The sequence below is a fragment of the Thermobia domestica genome, chromosome 3 (genome assembly GCF_964235325.1).
Source record: "Thermobia domestica chromosome 3, izTheDome1.hap1.1, whole genome shotgun sequence".
NCBI lineage: Eukaryota > Metazoa > Arthropoda > Insecta > Zygentoma > Lepismatidae > Thermobia > Thermobia domestica.
In genome coordinates, this window is record NC_137456.1 from 188,804,391 (window position 1) to 188,820,885 (window position 16,495).

A 16,495-nucleotide genomic window follows, 5' to 3' on the forward strand; every position below is an offset into this window, starting at 1 on the left:
AGAAAGTAATCATATATTAGAATGATTTGAGTGAAAACTGAAAGCGACTCAACTGTTTGTCTTTTGTGCAAACTCAATTTATATAAATCATTTTAACCTATATTAGAAATACAAGTTAACGGCACCAAACTCCAAGTTACTTGACGTAACTGTACAAAATCATTCTCACTTGTTAATATGGATTATTTGTTGTTGTATAATGTTATATATATCGCTCAATCCTCGATGTGAAGTATACCTAAGGAGGCTAAAAATTACATTGATAAACAATTATTCAACGTTTAAGCATCTGGCTATGAAATCAAACTTGCGGTTACATGCACTAAGTTTTTGTCGATGTCATGAAAACAATATTTCGATATTAATTTTATGAGTACACATGAAAAATTTGAAACGGATGCTTGAGCTTCGTAGCCAAGGCCATACCCATGTAGTCGGCATGGGTATGGATTACTGATATGGAATTACTGATGTTCAATAATACATTTTTCTTTAGCTTTGGAAGAAGAACACCATTAACCTTTTGAAATGAAGTGAAATATCTACTTTAACGTTCCACTATAATGCACAGAGGCTAAAGGAGACTGATGATGAGAAATGAGTGAAATGATGGAATGAAGATAGTAGGAGGAAACGGGAAAATCCCGAGAAAACCCACGCATAAGGTGTTTGTACACCAAAAAGCTCACATGGCACAGGATGGCACTTGAGTGGCTTGTAAACAAGTAATAACTACAGAAAACGCCAACTGATTCAGAAAACGACATACTGTAGCTATATGCTATATGGGCAAATCGATCACATGGATTGTATAAACTACTGGGAACTCTTTCACTCCAGTGGGTTTCTATTGAAGCCAAGAAGTTCAAGTGAAAGATTTAATGATCTTTCCCCTTCCTTTTTACATTCTATAAAGAATTCAAGTAGTACTGGTTCTTGTGCAAGACTCTTGCGCAAGAGTGTTGGTCTTTCTTTTGCACGTATAGTCTTGGTCTTGGTCTTGCTTGCATCGGGATTCCTGCTTTGGCTCTTGGTCTTGCATGCAAGATTCTTGCAAAAACAGCAAGACCAAGACTCTTGTACTCATCACTATCAATGAGATTGAAGTAGTATTTTCTTAATGCTAACTGCTCAACTCATTTTTCTGCAGTATTACTATTTCCTGCTCATAAGAGTTTTCAGAGTTTTCATCTAATGATATGAATTCGACTTAAGGTTGGTGTTTAGTATAATAACTATTGGTATATCTGGAAAATTTGTTTCAAATACAGTATACTTGAACGAAAATGAAATGAAATCTTTGAATTTTGCGTCCTACACTTATACCAGTTGGCTAAAGAAGACGATGATAGTTTTATGTTCTTCCCTTTTTTTAATAAAATCTCTTAAAAGTATATGAAGAAACTAGGAGGAGGAAACGGGAAAAGCCTGAGAAAACTCATGCAGACAGAGATTGTCCACCAGAAAGTCCACCTGGCGAAAGCAGCGACCCCACTCACCAGAGGTGAACGCTCTACCACTGAACCACAGCCGCCCTACATTGAAATTTGATATCAGGTTCTTCATTAGCTGAATGAATAATTAGCTATCTCCTTTGGCTTTGAAGTTCCGGATTCGATTTCAGTTGGCTATGTATTGAAACGAATTGAAATATTTAGTTTAACATTCACGATTATGCACCGACAGTAGCGAGACGGTGATGGTTTTATGTAGCTTCGCTTTTTTATAAATGCTCTTGAGAAAGTATATGAAGAAACTGGGAGGAAACGGGAGAACTCCAAGAAAAAATCCACGAGCACGATGTTTGTCCACCACAAATTTATTTGGCCAAGCATTGAGCCCTGGATCCTAACCATCTAAAGTGAAGTATCTTTAAACAACCATCTAAGGTGAAGTACGGTTAAACTAGTTTGAAATATGTATTCGCTGAAAAAGGAAATAAGAAAAGGTTATAAATTGTATGTTAAGTCTCATTCTAACACTTAGTTGATGAAAACTTAGCTTGGTATTTGAACTTGCGACCGCTTACAGGAAAGGTCAAAATGATCTTATTTATTTAATATACTAAATGTCTATTTGACATGGCATTTACGTAGTAGGACTGAGGAAAACTTCAATTAAGTTAGTCAATGGTGTTGGTGGTGGTGTTTGGACTTGAGTTTAGCATCCCTTTCAGCAACGAGGCTACACGAGACCTGGACCTACAGGGTAATGTTGAACCCGAACCACATGACTTCCCATTGGGAACCGAACTCACAATTACTGTGAACAATGGAAAGTGGCATTAGAAACAATGTTTCGTACGAATAAATTACCATAGGTGCGTAGGCTAACCGCTTAGCTACGGATGAACTCTAATGGTGTTTGAAATTATCCTGAATGCGAGATCAATGTTCTACTACATAACCCACGTTGCTCATTCAGTTTAACATGGTATGATTGTTGTTTAAGCTAAAAGTGATGGATAATGCTGAGAAATCAATGCCATTCAAAACAAGATGCATAAGAGGTAAGCATTTTACCACTGAGCCATTGCAGTCCGAAAAATATCCCTATCTTTCTCTACAACAATTTGATAGTTCACATCGTATAATTCTTTCTCAACATGTTGGTCTTAAGATTCAATATGAATTGAATTCCTAAAAGCAATACTGAGTTATGGCTAACGTGCTGATAGATTTGTCAACAATTCTTTGGAAAACTAAAACTATTAGGATGAATTCCAAAATTTGTCTATCATTTCTGTTTTGAACACTAAATAAGTGATAAGTAAGCACTCAAAAAGTTACATGTGATATACATTGTACGTCATATAGCTAAAACTAATGAATACCAACAAGATGAATGGTCTCAAGAACTTTATTTCAGAAGGTATACTTGAATTGAAATCTTTGTTTCTAGTTTGTATGAAGAACTCCTTTTAAGAAAAGTGAATGAATGAATGAAATGAAACGAAGGGACACATTATTGAGGGGATCAAACCAGAAACCATCACATCAGAGATGTGTAACCTATTACATATACATATAAAAGTATTTGAGTAAGTACTTGTTCTTTGAATGCACAGCATACATGTTCCAGAAAAGAAAACAGATCAATGGGAGATATACCACACTTTATCCGTAAAAATAATTTCCAATTTCATGAATCAATTATTCGGACGTGAGAGGGAGGAGGGGAGGATGATGATGTTGGAACCTATAATTTGCACAGTCTAATAAAATATTGTTAGGAAATAGATTTTTTCTTTGAGCTTTTCACCATCTAAGGAAATGTTAGCTATGAAGGTTACGGTATCTATCTATTGATGAAAAGTTCAGTGTACTGTCATCAATATTAGCATTTGGAGATTTATCGAGTGTGTATGAGAATTTGCATGTATTTGCAGCAAAGCAAAATAGTTGATTTGGCCATGAAATGCATGATGAATCCCAACCACAAGCACTAAATGCACGAACCTACAGTATGCAATGCCAACAAACATTGTCGTGGTCCTTAACCTTAACGAGTGTTTGTTACAATCTGATCTTGCCTATTGCGTTTGAGCAGTATTACTTTCAGGAATTTTTCGTTGTGGTTATCTGTGTACATACTTTCCGCGATAGTAAAAAGCTATTGACTCCTGGTGACAACTCTGCTGAATTTTACGCGGGAAGTAGTCTGTGGATATTATGTTTTGCAAGCAATGCCGGAAGCAGAGGGTGTTCAAACTGGTAAAAACGAAGGATAGGAAGACGGATGTATAGGATGTATAGTTCAATCTAGTAGACAAAAATTGGAAAGGCCTCTCCGCTGACCATTTAAAAATTTTTATACTACACTTTTTATTAAAACGAGAACAAATTAAAACATAACATTATTGATTCAGCATGTACTGTGAATTCATCCCAGGACCACATATACATGGAAAAAATAATTAGCTGGATACGGTGAACAGTTTTTCAATTGTGTGAAACCAATAATGTGAGTATCCTGATGAAAAGATATATAATAGATCTTAGAAAAGTAGCCTTAAACTGAACATAAGAATACAAGTACAACTCATAATCATAAAAGAATGTAGTGGTAATACAAAATAAAAAACTGAGTTTCGTGGTCATTTGTTTTTCATTTACTATCAAATTCTTGTTCAGACTTGTTTTAAATGGTTGTTCCAAATAAAACAGCAAAAGGTCCGGTCAAAGTTCTACAATGAGGTCACTAAAAACTATGTAAATACCACAGTTAAGAAAGGATAAATCTATGTGTGATTGTGTATCTCTTCGCACACTTTTGCATATGTACATAAAAAGACAATATTTTCAAAAAACTGTTTCAATAGAGGAATCTTCTACTTCTTTTTGTGGGTGCTGAAGATTAGAAGTCAAAATGTTTAATGAAGATAATAGTAAAGATGTGTGCACATGTTACTGCAATAACATTCACATAACCATTCAATGTCTAATAAAGAAGTTTCACATGTGGGAGGCTAAAAGAAGTTTGCTTCTTTGTAGAGGGTGTAAAACAGGGCTCAATAAACCATGAGTGCATTCTGTTAGATAGAAAGAAAATATATTGAAGACAAATGTAATAAGCATTATTACTGATATGGACATACAAGATGAAATTCTCCATCAGTTTCAGAAGATGCATGGTCGTACTTTATGAAGCAGTTCATAATGATACATTTCTTCAACAACTGATAGAAATATTCTTCCAAAATATATCAAAATGTCAGAATAGGAACCAGTGTGATTAAAACTATGAATTGTATTCATGATTGAAAAAAGTCCAAAAAAATTAATAGAACTGTGTTTCATTGGATGATCTTGCCGGTAATCTGTGGGTTTGTTGCATATTGTAATGGCTTTGGTAGAGTCAATAATGGACCGAGATGTATCCCTTCACCAATTTTATTATAAAATTAAGTCTCTTGTGTCTAGAAAAGTTCTAAAATAAAATATCTCTTCAATGACCAAGGCTAGAGATTATAGTGTTCTGTACGGACAACTCCTTAGCTTCAGTGTAGCCTCTGGGAGTCCGAAGAATTTCGTTTTAGGAACCTCCGCTCATAGCAGCCCGCACGACATATGGTATTCAAGGTGATGCCCTTAGCTTCATAGCAGCCTCCAGGGATTTGTTGTGGTTAACATAACCCCTTAGCTTCATAGTAGCCTCTAGGGTTTAAGGTAGGTACGATCAGTTGGTCGACTGATTCTGGGTCCCTCGGTGGTCCGCCTTTTATCTGTCCTCTTCGAGTCCTTCCATGAGGTCCGTCTTCTTTCGGTGTTCCTCGGTGTCCTTCCTGTCGGCTTCTTGTCTGCTAGGTTGTTTATAGTCAAGAGCACGTGTTAAGTTGAGAAATTATAAACACTATGAACACTAAAAAACACTGAGCACTATAAAATACTGAAAAATCACTATAAGAACACTTGTTGCGAAATATACATATAATGGTAACACTTTTATTTCTGTTCTAGCTAGCAGGATCAAAGCAGTTTATCATTTCCCTGAAAGTGGGTAGAAATGATATCACTGTAATTAATAAATAAATACCAGTTTATTAAGGGTCGGTCACTATGGGTATGTTTCATCCGGTATGAGAAGTCTATATCGGTGGAGTCTCACTTTCGTAGTATTAGTAGGCGCCAGTGAATTGAGTCTTCCTAATGGTGAAGATATGTTTAGCCAATTGGTCAAGTTTTGTTTTGTTATGGGACTTATGTAAGATGAGGCATAAATTAATTATGAGAGCAAATGAAAGGAGAAGAATTGGTTTTGGAATTGATAGACTTGTCTTTCATAAAAAGAAAACATAGAGAATGTGAATTTCTGGTCACTCTGTATAATGTTGTCAAGAGCCTGATTTTATTAACATCCTGTACAAGGAGAGAAAATGACGTATTACGCATTCATGTATTCGTATTGAAAAGACGATGCTAGAAACAAGAAAGCATTGTATTTCAACATTGCAAGGAGTATTGACTTTTGAGAGTAAAAAAAGAAAGAGAAAATGTTGATCTTGCATTTTGCGACAAGAAGGGAAGTACAAATGTAGCGAAGTTGAATAATAGAATGAGATTGTATTCTTGTTTAAATCGATGGTGGAATGCGAACGTTGGAGAAAGTCGATTCCTATAATTATTGGTATTGTCTTGTCAATTACTCTAAAGTAAAGAGTGAATATTGTTTGTCCTACTTTAAGTTTTATTAATGCTATTTGGTTCAAATGAATGTTATTGCCTGAAATTCCGTTTATTATTGTCTGAAATGGAATTATGTTTGTCCCAGGGAGAACGGCCTTGTGTGGCGAGTGGGACACCGTACTTCCTGTGTGAATTATCGCATTATGAAGACCTAATTTAGTTCTAATTGTTAAATGCGACCTGATATTTTCGTCCTCTAAGGCAATGTTTTCCCTTCTTTCTGCGAATTGTCGTGATTGTTCTTTTATTACATGAATTTCGTAGTGTTTATCAGTTTCTTTTAGGTCTCCTCGTTCCGTGTGATGATGACTATCGGCCCCCTTGTCAAGGGGCTGCCTTATGCGTTTTTTTTTAACGCTTGTAGCAGAGATGCACTATGCCCTCGCTTCCGGCATATCGCGCACAACAAAATTTGATCTTCCGTGGGTGTAGCTTGCTGATTGTTCTGGACTTATTCCCGCTTTTTCTTCCCATTATTATTGTTATTTCTTCTTCTGTTTCCCTGGTTCCTATTTTTCGGTTGACTTCTCTAATTCGTCTGGGCTATCACCAGCGACAATTCTGCCATTTTATTGGTAGAGAGGACAGTTTGTGGAGGATTTTGCTCATGGGAGAATGGTCTTGGGTTTCTGACTTGGGGTTTGATAATCTTGAGTGTTGGGTTGAGACATTGCCATGAAAGGATTACTTTGTTGTTGATATACAGGTGCATAACTGTGCATTATTTGTGTGAGAGGTAGCGTTTGTGCAGGATAGGTATGGTGATATACCTGTTGTCCAGGATATATTGACTTCGGTTTGTAAGCCATACGATATAGGATAGGGTACATTCTGCGTGTTAGCTATATTGTTCTGGCCGTATAACATGTATAATCTTTGCGATAGCTCTGCATGTTCTCTTTTTCTTAGAAGGCCATTAGCGGCTTCCAATCTATTTTATTTAGGTTCTAGCGCTTCTACCGTTGCAATCTTTCTAATGCTATTTTATTAAGGAAATCCCTCTGCAAACCCAACGATATATGATGGATCTTTTACTCTTCCGTCGCTTCTGGTAGTAATTGCCTTATTGCTACGTATGCTTACGTAAAAAGTATGAGTCTATTGACTTATCCATTCCCTGTTGTACCTCGAATAATTCCTGTTCTGCTTTATACGATGGAACCTTTGGCCTACATAATGCTACCAACTTAGATTTAAATTGTAATAGGTCATCGTATCAAATTGATTTTAATTTTTAAGCTGTAATACGAGATCTAGTGCTGTGTCTTGTAAATATATTTATAGAATTTCCTTTTCCTTAGCCGGTGACCATGCTTGCATTGCTGCCATGTAGTCAAATAACATGAAAAACCTGTTCGCGTCGTCGTGCACATGCCCCGCATACTTAGTTAAGTGTGGCATGTTAAAGGATATGTTAGATGGACCCTCTGTCATATTCGTGTTATTCTCTCCTGGTCTGTATGTTTACCTGATCTAGTTTCCGGCATAAATCGCACTTAAGGAAGGGAAGAGAAAAATGGGAGGGAAAGGATTTATGTATATTTTAGCTGAATTTTGGTATTCTAGTACAGGAATTATCAAACTTTGATAAAATAGATTTGATACTGACCTTGTGCCTGTTAAAAAGTTAATAAACAAAGCGCACCGTACAAAACTCTGGTGCCTATCACCATGTAATGACTTTGCTAGAGTCAATAATGGACCAAGATGTATCCCTTCACCAATTTTATTATAAAATTAAGTCCTTTGTGTCTACAAAAGTTCTAAGAATAACATAACTCTTCAAGCTTCATAGCAGCCTCCAGGGATTAGTTGTGGTTAGGATAACCCCTAGCTTCATAGCAGCCTTCAGGGCTTAAGGTAGGTACGATCAGTTGGTCGATTGATGCTGGATCCCTCGGTGGTCCGCCTTTTATCTGTCCTCTTTGGGTCTTTCCGTGAGGTTCGTCTTCTTTCGGCGTTTCTCGGTGTCTTTCCTGTCGGCTTCTTGTCTGCTAGGTTGTTTATAATCAAGAGCACGTGTTAAGTTGACACGTGCTTTTGTCGTGATGTGGTTATCGTTAGAATATACAGTGTGAAAAGGATTGGTATGAGTTAAATTGTAATCGTAAAAAACTGATAACCATTGAATCTTACTGTCGAAATTGTCTAAGAAAGTTTAAAATACTGTGTAGTGCAGTGCACTGCAATAATACTAAAACTTTTTTCTGATAATTAGAAGGGGGAGTGGTAAATGTTGCAGAAGAACTAATTAACCCCATTACAAAGTTAAAAACTTTGTACAAACCATATTAAAATATTAGAAGGTACTCCTTTGGTACAATTTTATTATTATTATTTTTATAGCAGATATGTGTTTATAAATCTTGAGGGGAAGTTGGTGACTCATAAAATTTCATAATGTAAGAATGAATGAACAATTTTACTAAATAGATGTTGGTAAGATGTTTACTAAAAATAATAAATCCCAGACTTATTGTACTACTACAGGAATGAATTATAAAATCCTTCTCTAACCAATCGAATACTTTCACTGGTTAGTAATTGGCAATGCTTGTCCTCATATAAGCTAAATATCTGTTTGCTATTCTTTATGTGTGGAAATAACACAATAAATTCTCAAGTATTAATTATGCTTTCGTATACAAAGATTTGATATTCGTGTGATATGTACTGTTCAAGATTTCAACAACTTCGAGAGTATACGTTTTGATGTGCTGCATTTATTTCCAATTTACTGAATAAGTTTCTTGCTGGTTTTAACAAGTGTCTTGGACTGTTCTTCAACTCATACATTTGTTAATGAGTTTATCAGTCTTTGCTATTCCTAAAATAAAGATCCTTCTCCATAGGAATTAGTTTGTCTTCTAAATATTCAGCCAATGGAATATATTTCCTAATAGATCGATTTCGTATTTTCCCTTTTGGAGATGCAGACAATACACCTTAAGTATGACATCACCACCAATCAGGAACTCCTCATTACTATTGAGGATATTTTCTACTATAAAGAAAGGGTCTCTGGGTTGAATCCAATTTGCGTTTCCATGAAATATATAGAGGCTTGTTCAATTTCGTGACAGTAGTCTCAAGTGTTATTCCTACAAAGGTGTTCTTATCAACATCTCTTAACGAGTATCGTATTACAAAATCAAATAGTGCCTGGATATAGGATTGAGGGTCTTCGATTTCCTTTCACTCGAGCTCTTAATATTTATTTCTTTTCCCTTTAGCCCGAAGTACGTATAATTACAAAATATAGTTTTTACTATTTCAAATTATGGTGCACCCATACCATACATTGTATTTGATGTGCCCCGATCTTGTTAAGATCATAGGATCAACTAATAGTTCACCTGCGATCTCAATAGAAAAGCCATTTGTCTTACCTGCCAATATCAAATAATTGCACTTTTCACAAATAATTGAACTTTTCGTATCTTACCAATGCAAAAGAATCCTGCCTGATAAAGATCGGAGATATCAAGTGCTAATTTACGTTCTGCTACAATAATATCCTGACTACCCTTAAAATGTCTCTATAGTTCGATCAACAAATGATATTTTTCGTTGGCTACACGTATCCTCTTGGAATGATAATTTTCAACTATTCTTGTCCTGTATAGTACACGACCTCGAGAACAGCATAACGAAATCAATTAAGCAAATCAATAAGCTCATCAGCTTGTTTGACCAATTCCATGCATGCCAAATGTAATAACGAAATTATATTCTTGTAATGAAACGATAACATGTCACCTTACTTGAACTTCACTAGTTAGTTACTTTTCTTAAGTAATACCCAATTGTAAGTTTGAGCTTTCGACAAATATAATACTGTCCGTGAAATATTGCATTAAGTGAAACTGTTGTCAATATGTCATAAAGCTTTAAAACTTCCAATGTCTTTAACATTTCCTTTCAAACTTTATCGGCCTATTTTCATTCTCGATGTTCTTGTATGCGACAATCAAATATTCATCACCTAAGGTGCACCGCTTTTTGCACGTCGTATTGCGCTAACAGTAAGTAAGTCAAAAAATGTTTGTCTGCAGTATGACTGATGCTTGCATCCATTTTCCGTACAATGATTTGTAGAATATTTTTGCAATATGATTCATGCACGGGTTCGTTCTGATATTGTCTTGATTTATTTTATGTCTTCATATGCATGATATTCTTTAATGTACTTTTCTTTGTCTTCTTCGTTTCAGGAGTCAGCAGCTAGAATTTACATATTCACGGAATAGACTATTTGAATTACTAACCTCAGAAACGAGTAGTTCGAATTCCTATCTTTGACATTTCATTTTCTGTGAAAACTCAGTTTATTTATTATATTGTTTGTTGTGGGAGTGCCGTAACGCATAAGCATACAGTAACTGTTAATCATAATATCACAGCGTTGGTAATGGTTAACATTAGTTTCTTCCACAACATAACACGTACATGTCTACTGTTACATGTATATGTCAGAATCAATCCTTTGATATTTCTTTACTTTGTGTATATGTATTGTGTTATGAAACATTACTCATGGATATAGTGCTGTAACATCCAAATACTGAATTGATACATTAGTTTTACATTTGTATGAATAAAAATCTGTTTTCTCGCAGTATATCTTCATAAGATCATGTATATAATTAATGTGATTCTTAAATTATCATATTCAATCAGAATATAAAAAGTGATCTTATTCTGCCAGACGCAATTAATTTTTTGTACTTAAAATACTTGCAATGTAAATCAATACGTAAACAAGTATTGCATTGGAAAAACTTTTTAATATATTCATACTTATTTTGTCCGCATTGTTTTTAGCGTACCCTTCGGAGTATAAATTCTGCGCATGCGTGTGCTTGTACTAGTACGAATAAAGTGATTGTCACGGTGTTAAGACGTACAGTCAAAAGCTAGCTGTTTCAGCTGGTATAACGCGAAAAATAAATATAGACTTGCGTAATGTTAAACATGTAAGAACACATTCTTCTCCATCTCATAAGAAAAGGAAAGGTGAAATTGAAACCAATCTTTCCTTATTGCAAAGTAAATGTGTAAAGTCTAAGTATATTTCACCACGTGAAAAACGTTTCGAACTTGAAAACAAAAGAAAATTATTCTTGTACATCCAAATGATGCTGGCATTACTGAAGAAGAACCTGAAGAATTTAAGATTATTTATCCCACACAAGATATAATACGTGATGCTGTGTATAAACGAAATTTCATATATCCAAATGAAATACCTTTTGAAGAGGAAGTAGTAGGTCAAAATACAATTTCTAATAACATTCTAATATTCAATGATGAGAAGTGTGATTGTATTCCTAATGAAGTAAGTGAAGTTTATATAAAACAATTACTAGAAAATTATAAATTTTCTGAACCATCACTTTGTGAAAGTTGTGCGAATCATAATAACAAAGAAACTGTGCATAAATCTGTAAGTGAAAGTGATGAAAAATTAAATACTATTTTGTGGAATTTCCTAATTAAGAAATCAACACGTGAAAAAATATTAAAACAATATCTGAAAATTCATGTCAAATATGTAGGTGAAACGTTATTCCATATCTTATAAACATATTTAACTATACATATCAGGAGATTACATTTACTGATTATCATATTTCTCATTTAAGAGAAATTAATCTTGAACAGGATAAGTATGTGTTTCAACAATCATCAGTGTGAGTATCATTGTGTTTCCCTAAATATGTACGATCATTGCGAATATCAGTGTTCTTTTTCTGTGAATAAATGTGTTACTGTGTTTTGCAACATGGAAGCCTCAACAAACTTTCGTGTTACGCTTGTTTTGAAAATCGTACTATTTTAGATGAACATGAATGTGTTACTTTACTCTGATATGATATGGTAGAACACATGGTGTGCTATCGTAAATGTGCAAACTTTTGATGATATATGAATAATTTGTATCAATGCATAGTGTTATTGAAATTGATGATTGGGCATTTATATATACATTACATAACATTAGTAAACAAAGACAACATTCACCTAATTACAGAGATATTCTTACAAAAAATCGCCATATAATATACATTTTTAAACTTGTAATTAATAATAATAATAATGGAATATAAAAATTCTTCTGTTAATCATTACAAAATAGTAGAAACAATGTGTGTAAATTAACGAAAAATCTTATAAAAGACACAGCATTAAATTGTCCAACATGTAGTTGTACATATATTATTATAAATACTGATTGTATTAAACAATATTTCAAGGAATATTAACATTTTAAAAATCACAATTGTATTTCTAAATAAAATATATCCTATTGAAATTTGTAAATAAAATTTTTATCATTTTATATTACTTATTATTGTTATTATTATTATTTCGTTACATGTGTTTTTTAAAATTTCTTTTGTGAAAATGTCTTACATTATCATAAAAGTTTGTGTGAAAAAAAATCTTGCAATTAACATGTGTATGTGAAAAAATAAGTTTTTGTATTTTATGACGCACGTATGTGAAAAATATCGGCATTTTATGATTCGCGTACGTTAGAAACACTTTGCATTTTATAACGTATTTAAAAACAATTTGTGCATTTTATGATTCGTGTATGTGAAAAACATTTTGCATTTTATAACGTTGGCATGTGAAAAGTAACTTTCTGCCTTTTATAACGTGTGTGTGTAAAAACATGTTTCTGCATTTTATGATGTATGTGAAAAATAAGTTTCTGCATTTTATAACGTAAGTATGTGAGTAAAAATAACTTTCTGCGTTTTGTAGTGCGTATATGTGAGAAACAATTTCTATATTTTATAACTTAAGAATATAAAATACAAATCACACTATAACATTACAGAGTTTAGAAAATAAAATTACTAGATCACTTTCTCCTTTTATATTTTCCTTTCCCAATAGAAAGTCGGCGTTAAGTTTTTGAATGTGAATATTTTATTCTGTCGTATTATTTAATATCCCGTAATTATTTGCTCGAACACTGTGTGAACGCATTAAGAATTCGATGAACAAACTACTTTTGTACCTGCAAATATTTCGCTTCACGTAGAATCTCTGAATACTAGATGAGTGTGATTATTTTATTCGCTCACTCCCTATGGAAACTACTTAACTAATTGGTTCGTAAACTCGTAATAGCACCTACGGTGCGAACGTACAAGTAATTTGTTTTATTTACAATAATACTCTTACAGCAACATAGTTCTGTACTGTTAAAATATTTACTACGTAAACTCCTAAGAACAATGCTATTAGTTTATTCGTTTGTTGTGCAAACTCAGTTTATTTTTTTCGTGTTATTTATTATACGTTATATTAAAATAGTAGCAAGAATATTAAGGTAGTTATATTTTGCTGAATTGCTTCATCAGAAGATCATCTTATTTATATTTTCATTTTTTGCAGAAACTCAGCTTGTTTTCTTTCGTTTCAATTGGATACTCGTTAACTTTGGTTCGTACGATTCCTGTTGGAATCTCATCAGAATAATCTTCGATTGTGATTATTTTATTTTTCGTATTATTTACAATAATACTTGTTAAAAATTTTTGCAGAAACTCTGTTTACTTTTCTTAACAGAACACTCTATGACCGTGATCATTTTATTTGTTCGTTTGCTGTGGAATTTGAGTTACTACGCTTCTTGTCTTTCACGTTTCATTTGTTACACAAACAGCTTATGTTTTCTTTCGTTTCGTTTGGAATCTAATTCTTATTTATATTCTCGTAAGAAATTAGTGGGGACAAATTTCATTTGTGAACTTGTAAGTAATTCGTTTCTTGTATTTTGCTGGATCGGATCATCAGAAGCTCATCTTAGTTATATTTTCATTTCTTGCAGAAACTGTGCTTGCATCTTGTATCGTTTCATTTGGAAATTCGTTGTTAAAAATATTGGGATCCAAAAAATATACTTGCAATACGATAATATGAACTTGCAAAAATTCGTTTTCAATTATGAAAAATAAAATAGTTGTAAAATGTATAATATAAACTTTTAAATAATTCAATGCAAAATTTTCAAAAAAGTAAGAAATACCCATCAAACTTTTAAAGAGTTCAAAGTAATAGTAAAGAAATTTCAAGAAAATTAAAAGCACTCTTCAGTTATCAAACTTAGAGGAAAATATAATTGTGTACCTTCTTGTAAAACACCAATCATAGCTTTTATTTAGGAAAAAGTTTTCTTATTAAATAAAAATCAAGAAATGATATTTGAATATATTTATTTCCATACAAAGACATAATATATAGAAGCAGATACAAAAATAATAATATATACCACTATGCAAACATAATAATACTCATAACTATAGAAAAAAATAATATGTACAACTATACACTCATAATACACACAGACACATGCATGCACAACTATAGAAAAATAATATGTATATGCACAGAATGAAAGGAAACAAAACATGAAAGTCAAGATAATATATACAGAGAATTACAGATTAATACTTTGACTTCGCTCGTTCTCCAACAGTAAATTTACCAAATCTTTAATATATTCTGGATTTCCTAATAACTGTTCATATTGTTCATAATACAACTGTTCATATATTAACTAACTATGGCCTATGGAACCCGGAGGTTCAATGCCGCGTTCACAAAAGCTCTCCACTGACTTCTATCCTTAGCTAACTGCATCCAGTTTCTACTTTGTACTCCAGTCTCTGCGAGATCCATCTTAATATTGTCCTCCCATCTGTGCCTAGGTCTTCCTAATAGTCGTTTTTCGATTGGTCTTCCAGTCAAGACTTTGAAAGCGTTTCTACTTTCTTCCATTCTAGCTACATGACCCGTCCACCTAAGCCTACTAAACTTGACGACCCTAAAAATGTTGGGTAAACCATATAAATTATGTAGTTCCTCGTTATGAAGTTTCCGCCATTCCCCATTCCCGTTTCTCTTGGGTCCGAATATTCGTCTCAGGATCTTGTTCTCAAATACTTTCAGTCTATGTTCTTCCCTCAGAGTAAGTGACCATATTTCGCCGCCATACAGAACAGGCATGATTAACGTTTTGTATATTTTAAGCTTCAAATTCTTCGACAGAATTCGCGACGATAAGAGATTTTGAACCGAATAGTAACACGAATTCCCTGCTTTTAGTCGATATTTAATTTCTCCGTGAATATGATTTTCCCCTGTAAATATGATCCTAGATGTTTGAAATTATCCACTTTATCATAGGTATTATTTAATATTTTAACGCATCCATAATTTGCTGTATTCCGGTACCGACGCAATTCTATGTATTTAGCTTTCTCTACATTTACTTCTAAGCCCATGTCCCTGCAAGCGTCTTTCCATCTATTTAAGAGGCTATCTATGTCAGTGAGAACTGTACCGTCAGATTTCTTTAATATATCAGCACGAGGTTGATAGCCTTTTTAAAATTCGTTGATTCCCATATACATGTCCCGGATGTTTTTATTTTTACTATCTTCTTCAAGTTCCTTAATTCTAGCTTTCAGAAAATCGCGATTCTTTGATATCGCGATTCTTTGATAAGTTTCCCACCTGATATCTGCGAAATTTTGTGTAGTTATTTCATTCGGATTTCGTAGCCAGCGTAATTTTGCCTGCTTTCTCTTCTCTGCTAGTTTAATGCATTCGTGGTGGAACCATGGTTTGTTCCTACGTATTTCCGCGAGTCCCAATTTCTCTTTTGCTGAAATTTTAATGCTATCTCTAATTTCATTCCAGGTATTCTCAACACTAGTGCACTCCGAATCTTCTAAAGCCGAGAATCTATTCGAATCTTCAATCTGGTATTCCTCTCTTACCTGGCTCTCTTCTAATTTCTTTAAATTGAACCTCTCCGTTTTCGGACAATGAATATTATCTTTATCAACGATAATCTCTCTCGTATTATCGCTGCTACCAAGTACTGGTCTGTGTCACAATCAGCCCCTCTAAACGACCGGACATAAATTATGCTAGATTGCCTTCTTCTATCTACTAAAACGTGATATATTTGATTATGTGTTTTCCCGTCTGGTGATGTCCAAGTATACTTATGAACGTCGCGATGTGGGAATTTTGTACTCTTCACGATTACGTTTTTGGATGTTGCAAAGTTCACGAGTCTAACACCGTTGTCATTACTTTCCTTATGCAGACTTTCGTTCCCTATAATATGTTTGAAAATATCCTCTCGTCCTACCTTCGCATTGAAATCACCCAATAGAATTTTCATATGGTATCGCGGGAGTTGGTCAAATATCCGTTCCACTTCTTCGTCTTTTTTGCGGACAGGAACCGTGTAACGTTATTCCTGTCACCACGACATG

The 16,495-nt window shown here is 33.9% G+C and overlaps 1 protein-coding gene across 1 annotated transcript in view; it reads left to right on the forward strand.

The window, feature by feature from the left end:
* Positions 1-16,495, forward strand: part of LOC145681559 (bestrophin-4-like) — a 1,326,494-nt gene that overhangs the window by 797,130 nt on the left and 512,869 nt on the right. The window lies entirely within an intron of this gene.